Source organism: Misgurnus anguillicaudatus, chromosome 1 (assembly GCF_027580225.2).
Source record: "Misgurnus anguillicaudatus chromosome 1, ASM2758022v2, whole genome shotgun sequence".
Lineage (NCBI taxonomy): Eukaryota > Metazoa > Chordata > Actinopteri > Cypriniformes > Cobitidae > Misgurnus > Misgurnus anguillicaudatus.
In genome coordinates this window covers 16,011,339-16,023,703 of record NC_073337.2, presented here as the reverse complement: position 1 = coordinate 16,023,703, position 12,365 = coordinate 16,011,339, and positions in this window count along the sequence as shown.

The window sequence follows — 12,365 nt, the reverse complement described above, 5'->3', positions numbered from 1 at the left end:
TTGTAGCGAAAAATTTGCAAAACAATACAAAATGGAGTTTTTATAATGTTGCCCACTTGTTATCCGATCAACAAAAACGCATGTAAACAGCCCCTATGAATGAATTAATGAATGACATTAGCAACAAGCTGTTGTTTAGCTAATTTGAGCACAAAACTCAATCTTTGGTACACGAAGGTCACCTGTTTGAGTCTCACAGCTGACAGGTTGCAACTGAGGTGCACACGTGCAAGGCACCTTATTCCCAATTGCTCCCCAGACGCTGTGGTGATAGCTGTCCACTGCTCCGTGTGTGTGTGTGTGTTTACTACTCAATGGGATGGGTTAAATGCAGAGGTCACATTTCCAGTATGGGTTACCATACTTGTCAATCACGTCACATTCACTTTAATCTGTCTTTATTTTCCGCCTCTTTGCATTCTGCGCTTTGTCATAGTTTGTGCTGCGTGACAAAGTGGCTCAACGTGTCAGACGCTATTCTGGATTTTCACATAATGCTATTCTCAGGGCTCCAGACTGCGACCAGTTTTTGAGACAGCGCTACTCTATTCCATGCTCTGCTGGAAAGACCACATTAGCTGGTTTAGGCTGGTTTGTAGCTGGTCTGTGACACTGGTAATGCAAAATCCACAGCAAGGATATGAACACAGCCAAGCGACAAAAAGCCAAATGGGTGCAATTTCTACTTGGCTGGTTCTGTTGGGTACGTTCATAGATCTCTTTGATTTCCTTCCCATTTGTCTGTCTCTGTATTTGACACTTTCTCCTCCAAGAGGGCATCAGCCAGGCAGAGACACAGTTTAGAAAAACCGGTACTAGTAACATTTGGACCTTTCACATCTGATGAGCTTTGATGGCAGCACATCAGCAGATGCTGATAGTACATCTATAACCATTTCACCACAAGATGAATATTTCATACTTAGAGGACAAAGTATAAATAGGACTGAGAGATGATCTGGCAAAGCTCTGTAAGAGGTCATTAAAATGGGCTAGAGATCCTTTAGCTGCATGCGCATAACTCAATGCTTGTGGATTTCTTCCTTTTTTCATGTTTATCATGTAATCCTTATGTCTGGTTACTATGGAGACTCACAGAAGCTGGTTACCCACCAGGCATTGCTCCAGGGCTACTGTCCAAAGATGCCACATTAATATGCATGTTTTCCATAATCAATAATAATCAAACGGGCACATAACAGTAGTCTTTATAAATGAATTAGCATAGTTTAATCAGCATGTGTTTTGTAAAGAGTACACAAGTCTGTAGTCAGATAGAACTTTCTATAGCAATCAAAATTACTCTGATCTGAAGTTATGAAGAGGTAAATTATAATTTAGTTAAGACTTAGTTGGAGGATTCATTATTTACATTTTATACATTTACATATGGGTGATTCTCACAAAATCCGTGCAGCATCAGAATAAAAAAAAACCCTTGAAGCCAAATTTATTTTGCATATAAGATTAAAGTCTGAACTTACTATAACCATTATTTTTAGAGGATTTAGAAAAAATTTCCTAAAGAATTATTTACAATTTTTGGATTAATATCATTATAAAAAATTATCATTACCGCAACATGATATTACATTAAATATATGCTTTTACAAACTCATGTTTCGGTAATGAGAACTAAAAAGTTGTCTAGGTACTATGACAAACAAAATTAAAATTTTTATCTGGAGAGAAAAAATAAGATCTGCTTACCTGGTAGCCATCTTGAGTGTCACAGTCAATTATGTCCCTTCCAACAATTTTCTTTTTGGAAAATGTTAGTTCATTGAGGGCTTAAATGATTGAAAATTGTTGCGGAGGATGAGAAAATTTTTTCTTGGACACATTTATATTCTTTATAATTGTCTCTACATTTACCAATGATCACCAAATACCACGTTTCTTTACTGTAAATGTTTATAGTTTAACATGCACGGAAACTTTTTATTTTTTTAATTATAAATATTTCCATGTCAAAGAACCCAAATCCATTCATTGACATGTTGCGGTAATGAAAATGTTCCCCTTAAATGTGGAAAAAACAACAAAATTGCTTTGTATAATGTCATTTGAAATCATGTGCAAAATAGTACATGAGGAGATGTTTGTAACTGTATGCTTCTTATTTTGATACTCTTTGCATTTACTTTTTTATCAAAATGTTTCATGACACCTCATAAGTCTAATTTCGCGAGAATCACGCATTTGGCCATATAGGCATTCTGAGGATCCCTATCCTGCAGTGCAATGCTTTAATATATAAATCATATTTTCAATATTTTGTTTATTTACAGATGTACATGTTGTGTTTGTTGGTCAATTATCTTACACAAAAGTACTTTGCGTCTACTACAGGACTGTAGTCATGTAACATGTAACTTTCCTCTTGTTAAATATTCAGACACGCACGCACACACACACATGATTTTACACTGCTTAATTTCCCCCTAATGTGTTATCTTATGAATATTATTATTGGACTCCATGTATGAATTATACATTCTGCCTCATAATTACCTTTAACAGGATTGTGGCATTATGTGCACCGTACTTTTTAATTTGGTTTCTAGCTTGAAGGTTTTTCAAAAGCTCTGTCCTCATTTTATCCTGTAATTAATGTCTTTAATTAATGTCCAACTGAATGGTTTACATATAAAATCAAGTAATGTTTTTTCTAGTAACTTGCTGCTTAAAGGTTTTTCTTTGATGGATTTGCACAGCGGTTACAAAAGAGCTTTGTGTAATTCCTCCCATTTACTAAGAATCTCATCATTTGTCTCTAACAGGCTACCATTTTGTACTTGTGATGTCAGTAGATGTGCATTCAGGGCTGGAGCATCAACAAAAACCTTTCTTGTGGTGTTTTTACAGGGTGTTGTACAAGGACATCTGCTCAATAGATGTTTATTTGAAGTTCTTCATATGTCTCATTTACCAGTTCAGGTCCATTTGAATGTTAAACCTCTCTTACATTGTTTTCACATGTGAGGAACAAAAGTGCATGGTGAGTTTATACTTTAGACCACATTATACTTTAAGTACTAATTTCTTTCCCGAAGTGTGCATGCATTCGCAAATCCATCAGTGCTCGAGCTCTCTGGTAAATAACCCCTAATGTATTTTGCGCTGGGTGAAGGGAGTGCTCATGGGAGTTGTACTGTAGTATCTTCGTTTTAATTTTTTTTGGATTCTGGTTTTAATGATTAAGTTAAATTTCAGTTATTAAAAATCATATCTTATTAACTAAAAACATTAAGCTAATACAATTTAACCTCAATTTAATGAAAGTTTTAATTAAATTTGACATATAGAACGATGTATTTTGGCTGTCACAGTAACCGCAATGTACTACAACCATGCTATTGACAAAAAAAATATTAATTATGAAATTGTCTGTCAACAATTTGATTCAACATTACCGGTTATAAAACACTGCAGTCATCACTGTATGTACAGCTGCAAAATTTGTTCAGTTAGGAGTAGTGAGTAATTTTAATTTTGGTGTGTAATGCCCTTGGGAATTATGTTGGTCTATGCTGGTTTAATGCTGGTGGTCACCAGCATACAAGCACCAAAACACAACATATCTGACATAGAAAGCCGCAGGCTACTGTCACTTTAAGACCCAAGACAGCTTTAGGACTGCACTGCTTCAACATACTGAGAAACATCCAGCTGTTTATGTTCACTTAAACAAGAAAGACTTAAGGGGTCGCACACCGGACGCGCAGCTCAGTGCAGCGCCGTGCCATTCTAAAAAAATCAAACACATTGTTTTCTATGAGTATACGCACACCTGTCCTCAGCGCCCAGCTTTGACTCAGGAAGTTGCTCAAATCCCTGTCGCGCCCAGAGCCCCACTCACATAGTTTAACATTAAATAACATCATATTTGTCCCAAATCATTAATGACAAACATTGGCTGCTAACGTATATTTAGCATTTTGAAGTAGACGCTATCTGACTAAGCTTGCGGTATTTAATGTGCACTTCCGGTTTACGTTAAACCAATTGTTCTAGACCCAACTCGACGTAGTGCTGGGCTGAGCTGTGCGTCCGATGTGCGACCTTCTTTAGTTCAGTGATCACGCATGTGTTGACTGGCGGTGGCGATGCCACTGTATGAGTGCTTCGGATGTGAGCCCTCATGCCTGATGAACTGTCACATAAACAATGGAAGCAATGTCATGAGGTGTCATGATCGCCTTAACTGTGAAATTTCTTAAATATTGTTTTTTGGTTATTCATCTTACATTCTAAACTAAACAAAAATTGTGCTAAATAGCACTAAAAGTGGTTCAATGGCTCGTAATCATCTAAACAAAACATATAACACTGTGCCAGTGATTTTTGGATATTTTAATGCAAAAAAAACTTTCATATTGTGTCTAGAGACAGGAAAGTGTGCCAGTCCTTTCACCTTTTTTAATAAATGTTTAAATAATCTCAATAAATGAAAAAAGTTATGCTGACAAGTTTCCCACTAACTTAATGTTGATTATTTATTTACTTTAAAACGTCTGTTAGCCTGGAGAAGAAATACAGCATATGATTTCTGCCAGAGATTCACCATCCTATCTCATCTGCTGCCTGTTTTTTTCTGTTCAGGTTCACTTCATTCTCTCTTGTTCTCTGTGTATCATCTCTTCTTTTCGTGTCTCTGCATAATTAAAGCCAACAGACAGACAGCTCTGTGTTTAGAATGCTTAACCAGCCACTCTGTAGTCAACACCCAGACCACTAATAACCATCTCTATCTCTATCGCTCTCTCTCTCTCTCTCTCTCTCTCTCTCTCTTTCTTGCCTTCTCTCTCACACACACTCATTTCCTCTGTGATTATGATGGCATCTATTAGGGCATTTATTGGTGAACGCCAGATGGGCTTGGTGAAGACAAGCAGACTGAGGTCTTTTTTCAGCTAGTGGGGATGCTTTTCCATGGATTCAGTGGGCCATAGTCCTGTTTATTAGTGCTCAGTGGGTTCCTGATAACCCATGAAATACCGCTCCCTTCAATTTCCAAGCATACTAAAAGACAGGAGTTTGTGTTTCTTTATCATCCATCTTCTTCTAAACTCTCACAGCTTTATCTGGCTTGTTCTGTCTCATCAATGCAGTGTTTAGCTGCTTCTGTCTTACTGCTCTTATAGTTTTTCTTCTAAAATGGAAAAAGTTTTTATGTGCAGGATAAAGTTCCCATATTTCTCATTGTATGAGTAAACATATTTAGAAAAATGGATAATGAATTATTTATGACCCTTTAGTTCCAAGGGATTTTCACAAAAAAGTTAAAAGTGATCAATCTTTGGTTCTATTTTGTAAGCCATTTTTGCATCCAACACCATGAACAGAATACAAATATCGGATAAACGAACTGTTAGTTTGCGCTCCTAACCTTTTTAGCCAGGGACTACAGTGTGCTCCTAGTGAAAATAGTTAGTTTGGAGCCCTGAGATCTCAAAATTTCCCAATGTTTAGCATAGTGAGTTTAAGACCATCAGGCTTATGCTTTTAGTTGTTTAGAATCACTGTGGTCCGTGTTGTATTTGTGCAGCGGGAGCTTATGGCTCCAGCAACAGGGAGCGGATTACAGTTGACGGGTTTATCTCTCACGGTCACTCGAGTGTTATCAAGGAATCTCATACTGAAGGGAAAAGACTTCCCCTACAGATTTTCTTATCGGATGAATTATAAATGTGCACTCAAGGATCAGACTCTTTATTCATGTCACTGCCACCTGTATCAGTGAGACTGCAGGGCAGACAAGAGACACTGATAATGTAGAGTTTGGCATCAGTGCTGAGTCTTTTATCAATAAACTGAACCCCAGCGGTGATGTAGCTTCACTAGCACACAACATTACAGAACACCCACATTTCTGTAATTGAAAGATGTTTGATGTGGAGGCATTAAGTTAGACTACAGTAAAAATGGTACTATGGCAAGTAGAAATAGTAAATGGTGCACCTTTGGAGCAGCATGCATTCCATTATATGGGAATCTGGTAATCTTACTTTTTATTAAACTACTATGCCAGTTTCAGGTGATGCCATCCCTTTTCTGTTGTATTGCCACAGCAGTAAAATCCTTTGGCCGTGTGGGTTTACAATTCTTGAGCTGTTTTGCTTCTTTTTTTATGTTTGAATGGAAAAAGTAGATGGTCACTATCAGACAAGACTGTCAACATCTGACAGGAGAAGTTTATCAATGACACAAATGCCAAGAACCAAGATCCTAAGCACCTCAACAAAAGGTAGTCCACCATATCTCAACATACGCTGAGGCATTGGTGTTGAATCCAGAATCCATACACATATGGATGGATCCATGCTTTCATGTTGTTGACGCCAAATTCTGACTCTACCATCCGAATGTCGCAGCAGAAATCGAGACTCGAGCATGTGCGAATTGTAGCCTCAGTTTCCTGTTTTTAGCTGCCCGGTGTGGTCTTGTGCTGCTGTCGCCCATCCGCCTCAAGGTTTGACGTGTTGTGCGTTCAGATGCTCTTCTGCATACCTCGGTTGTAACAAGTGGTTGTTTGAGTTACTGTTGCCTTTCTATCAGCTTGAACCAGTCTGGCAATTCTCTGTAAACACTAGAGATGCTTGTGTTTCTGAAATACTAAGACCAGCCCATCTGGCACCAATAACCATGCCACCATGGCCGGTGAGTGTCGATGCAGTGAATAGAAATTATGGACATTTCTTTGGAACCATTTATGACAGTAACAGTTTGATATCTTAAAAAACTTTCCAGTTAGGCAACTTGCTAGGCTGTAGAACACAACTATGTTCATTCCAAATTCAGTTTTTTTCTGTGATAGGAAACCTTGGGGTGAACTTCCATTTACCCATTTACAAAATAAATTAAAAAGGTGAATGAAATTCAATAAACCATTACTGAAAACCATTCCTTATACCTACAGAGAACCTCCAAAAACAATGTATTTAGAAAACTGCTAGTTGTCCACTGTGCTGACTCATTTATAGTAGCACTTTAAAAGAATGAAGAGGAACAGTGTATGGGATATATTTCCCCTAAGGGACAAAACATTACTTGCAGTTTCCATTAATGAGCCGTGCAGTTTAGTTTTATGTTTCAGCTCTTTAGAAGAGAAAGAGCAGCTTCAAAATCAGACGTATGAATCCAATTCTGTTTCTTCTACACAGACTTATTAAATAAACTAGAAATAGCCAGCCTGTGATGTTCCCATGTGTGCAGTTTTAGAGAACCGTAAGGTTTAATTGCTTTTATATTTATGTGAGTTTTTAATTAAACATCCAGACCTAATGTCCAGGTTTTTTGCTGTAGGGCTCAGATCAGATCAGTTTAAATATGTGTATAATAATCTACTGAAGATATGAGGTCTAAATCCTTTTATAAGTATCACCAAAGCCAAACAGCCTGAAAGATTCAGTTTTTGATTCAAGTCTCGTTTTTAGCTATGTTTTATTCTGTTCAGTGCTGTCAAAGCTGAGAGAAAAAATCATTCTGATGCGGCGAGTGTTTGCTGGACCCTAAACCCCAAACTAAAAGAACAACTTACTTCAACTTGACTGACACTATTCCGATACAATCCAGTTCCTTTGCAATGTCTACTCTGAGCTGTCTAAATCTAACATGCGTTTAATGCATTTTGGTGTCTGATATTTTGCCACAGGCCATGCAGTGGGAGGGGAAGGACATCAACATCATAGAAGTCATGGACCGTTGGACACCTCAGATGGTCACCATCACACAAGACTGTCACCATCTGACAGGAGTAGTTTATCTATGACACAAATGCCAAGAACCACGATCCTGAGCTCCTCAATAAAAGGTAGTCCACCATATCTCAACATACGCTGAGGCATTGGTGTTGAATCAAGAATCCCAAAACATCTGATGCTCTTTAGTCAGGTCAAGCTCAGAAAGAAACAAAACATTCTGCAGAGGAATTTTATAATAATTTCATTTAGAAAGAAATTGAACTGAATCATGATAATAAAAACATCTGATTGGTCACTGCAGATGCAGCTCATCACAGTCCTCGTTTTTGTGGGTCCACTTGCCCTGCGCCTTGACCCACCTGATGTTCAATAAAAAACACACAGACAGAAATCTGCCAGTGCGTCTCTTTTCTGGGTTTCATTTGTTTCCGGGCAGATGAAGCCCCCTTCATCTTGAACCTTTCCTCCTACTGAAGTGTGTTTTGTGAGAGCATGCGGTCTTCTGCGGAGGCGTCTGAAGCAAAGAAAGCACTAGGAAACAAAGCAAAACCACTATTGCTGTATTTTATGACTAGGGGCCATATCTTTCCTGTTTGAGCCCTAAGGTGGGATTTTAGCTGAAAAGCAGACAACCTGCCAAAATGCAGGTGATTTTGGCACTACTGGAAATGTTAATGTAAAGGTGTAACACCTCAGCTGAGGCTTCGAGACTGCCTAGCAAAAATGTGCTGAAAGAAAGATCTGCAGCAACAAAAGAAAAGGAGATCAGTTTGAATGTATTTCACACCCCGTTTGTTTCATGCACACTGCCATGTGTTTAAACTTGACTTGCTGTCCAGCTGGACAATAGAAAGACATTTGTCCTTTTGGTTGTGCTTGAAACACATGCTGGCTTTATTTTGCAGCCCTGTGATATTCTGCTAAGGCATCTTCGCCGGCAAACCTGCCAAGATTTCTTACCCACAATTGAAGTATAGATTTCATCTTTCAAACGGTAATATTATGTGTTAAATACTACACATGCTTTGCATCTGTCACCAGCAATCAATCAATTTTTACTCATCTCTTATAGGTTGTTAAGAAAAGATGTTTTATTCAATGCACTTAGCAGGCAAGCATTCTGCAAGTGAATTTTATGTTCACATTGTTCAGCATATAAAACATGCATTTGCTAGAGACAGGAGAGTCCATAAATGGTGTAAAATATCAAGTTATAAATGTTTATACTTAACTGGATTGGAGGGACTGAAGTAATCTGTCTAGAGTTCATTTCAGCTATCAGCATTTTCTTTATTAACGCTATGTAGTGTTTTACCTGACTTTCATATGATTTCACACCCCTGCAAGCAAGCCTACGATGGCCCATTTTGGCCAACTTAGGGCTTGCCCTAGGGCCCCCAGCAGGCTCCCAGATTTTGGCAAAATGTTGGCCCCTTAGCCCTGGCCCTGCACAGGCAGCTCTCACTTAGCCCCCAGAAAGCCATTACCAGGCCCACACAGGCAGCTCTCACTTAGCCCCCAGAAAGCCCTCACCAGGCCCAGCATGGGCAGCCCTCACTTAGCCCCAGGAAGTCCATACTAGGCCCACACAGGGCCTGCATTATTAATTTACAACATGGGTCTCCAAATCTGTTCCTGGAGGGCACCTGTCCTGCATATTTTATTTCCAACCCTACTCACACACCTGCCTCTAATTTTTAGGTAGCCCTAAAAAAGTTTAGTAACAGGTTTCAGGTGTGTTTGATTGGTGTTGGAGCTGAAATCTGCAGGACAGGTGCCCTCCAAGAACAGGGTTGGAGACCCATGATCCACAACAATATGTTTCACTATAAATACTTTTCGGCTACTAAAACTTCAGTCTTTGTGAAAAACAATTATTTTACATCTGAAATGGATGCAGTCACCACATAACTAATGCCTGTATTGTCAAAAATGTACAGTCAAAGGGATTGTGAGTATTCTCCTAGTGCAGTGGTATCCAAATTCTGTCCTGGAGGGCCGATGTCCTGCAGAGATTGGCTGAAACTTTTCCTCAACTGGTCTACCTAAGAAGACCTTGATTAGGAACAGGTGTGTTTGATTAGGGTTGGAGCAAAACTCTGCAGAGACACCGGCCCTCCTGGTGCAGAATTGGACACAGATGTCCTAGGCCCTGTCCCAAATGGCACCCTATGGAGTTGTGGACCTCCTCAGACTCCACACTTTGATGACATCATGTAGTGCAGACCTTAGGGACCCTTGACGCGAGTCCAAGAGGGTGCACCTGAGTCGTATTTTGGGACAGACTAAAGCGTCACGCCGGAAATAGGAAGATAAGTTTCCCATCAGTGTGAACTCCTCCCTTCCGTCGTCTTCTGGGTTGATAAAGTGCGCGAAACCTATACAATAGTCTACACCTGGGGCCTATGGTTTAGTTGGCTAGCCAGGTAAGTTTAGGATTAGTTTGTGCCAATCCTGGGTTTAAGGTCCCATGAAAGTTGCGGATTAATCATAAGTATAAGATCAAAGTCTGAGTTGACAGAGAAAGTTGATAAGCCGGTTTATGGTACCAACAAAGCCTGATCTTATTGGTTTGGTTTTGTCAACTTGAAACTAATCCTGTAACCCTGAGTTTGTTTAACCATCTTAATGGTACAGGCCTCTGAATTGACGGCTCAGAGTAGCAAATGTAGATGATAAACAAAACTTTGGAAAGATGATGTGAATGATCATGGCTATAAACACACTATGGTAATGGCTTCTTTGTGTGGGAGGTGGAGGAAATGGCGGGTGCACAGGCAGATATACTGTTACACAAAGGTGTCAATAATAGTTTGGCTGGAATCTAGAGAGCTTGAAGCCAAAAACTGAAGCAGAGAATATGCATTTTAATATCTGTCCAGATTAATGTAGACAAATATATTCATATTCGAGAAAGGCTGAAAGATAAGCAGGTGAAATATTACAGTAGCGCTTTACATGTACAGTTATATACATATGCATTACATAGAATCCTCCACCAGAGGTTTCCAGTTCACCCTTATGATCTGTTTGGGTTTCTGGCATATGATTAGCAGTAACACTTTTATATGGTGTATTCATAAGGGCATAAGGGCTACGTTCACATGGCACCAAAATACAGTTGAGCATGAATGGTAACCGGTCCTACTTGCACCTGCCCTGAGCGGGACTCAAACCGGTTCAGGCTGGCATGGAGTCAGGTGCTTCAACAAGGAGGCTAAAGGCCATGACCTCTACGTTTACGTTTGTAAGGTGTGGAAGGAGAACTTTTCATTAAAAATGCAGTTTTAAGGCATAAATGCATTAATATAAACAGTCCCTAAATCTCTATCACCTTCACATTCTATTCCTGAATGATGACAATTTTTGGGGGATCCTTGGACTTGTGCTGGAAATTCAGCACTAAAATAAATCCAGAATTTAAATTATTTTGATTAGCTGCCAACGTTTTATCGTTCATCTGCTAGAAAATCATTTTGAAAGTGATATTGTTCCCAATGATGTTCTATTTTATTGTTATAGTTCTGTTGTTATCGTTGTCGTCTTTGGTGTGAACAGGCATTAACTTATCTGTTTAGCAGCTGTTCAGCTAGTTTCATCTGCAGGGGTTCAATTACAATCCTCACTGTGTAATTTAAGGAACGTGTTTTTATGGCTTTAAGTTCATCTTGCAGAACATCCTCCTCTTATCCTGTCAATTTTCTTATGGTTTATTGAATGCAAGTTGAATGCAAGCCTACAAAGATCAAACAAACAGTTTTGTTGGGTTAAAGTGTTGTGAAAATCGTTAATCCTTCACACATATTAAACCACAGGTCCCTAGTGGCTTCTTATAGACATGCAGCTAAAGCCAACAGTCCCTAAAGATATCCTGAGATGTTACAGTAACACCACATGAAGGTAGTGTGACCAGGACATCACAACCAATTAAATGAGAGAGAGAGAGGGAGAGAGAGAATAGAGGTGAATGTGGGGTTAATTAAAGAATTTTAAATGTAGATACATTTCCGACTACAGCTGTTGTTTTTTATAGCACTGAGATCATCTTAAAGGCTCAGGCATTTCTCAAAGGTTCACTGCACTTTGTAAATTGTCTAAAGTTGTTGTCCGGTCAAAGAGTGGGGCAGCTAATGTTTCGCGTCTAAAACGGAGCAGAAAACGCTACCTCACCGCTTTCCGATTCGACATTCAGAAAAGTTGACACGCCTGCAGGAAAGAACGCATCGCACCACGTCTGCATCACCGCGACCATGTACAGTAGCTCTCTATTTGAGCATGCTTGCCGTGCGTCTACATTCATATTTGTGCCTTTAATGGGGTGTGCACAGCAAACACGAATTCAACGATTTCATTTCAAGCACAGTCAATGCAAAGATGGGAATAGACACGAACTTGCATGGGGCGATGCATAAGGTGCGAATTGGGTGGCCTCAAATGCGTCTTCATGCAAGTTGAAAAACATGTCATGACATGAAGTTAAATCCTTCAAGGAATCTAGAGAGAGGAATGCGATGCTTTGCGTTTGGTGTGTACACAGCATAACCGTGGGGTCACACCAGCCGCGTTTGAGGCATCAAATTAGATTCTACCGTGTCTAGTTTGCCACATGCTGCTTTTGAGTTTACTCGCTTCATTCGCGTGTGAAAGCAGCGCGTGCAA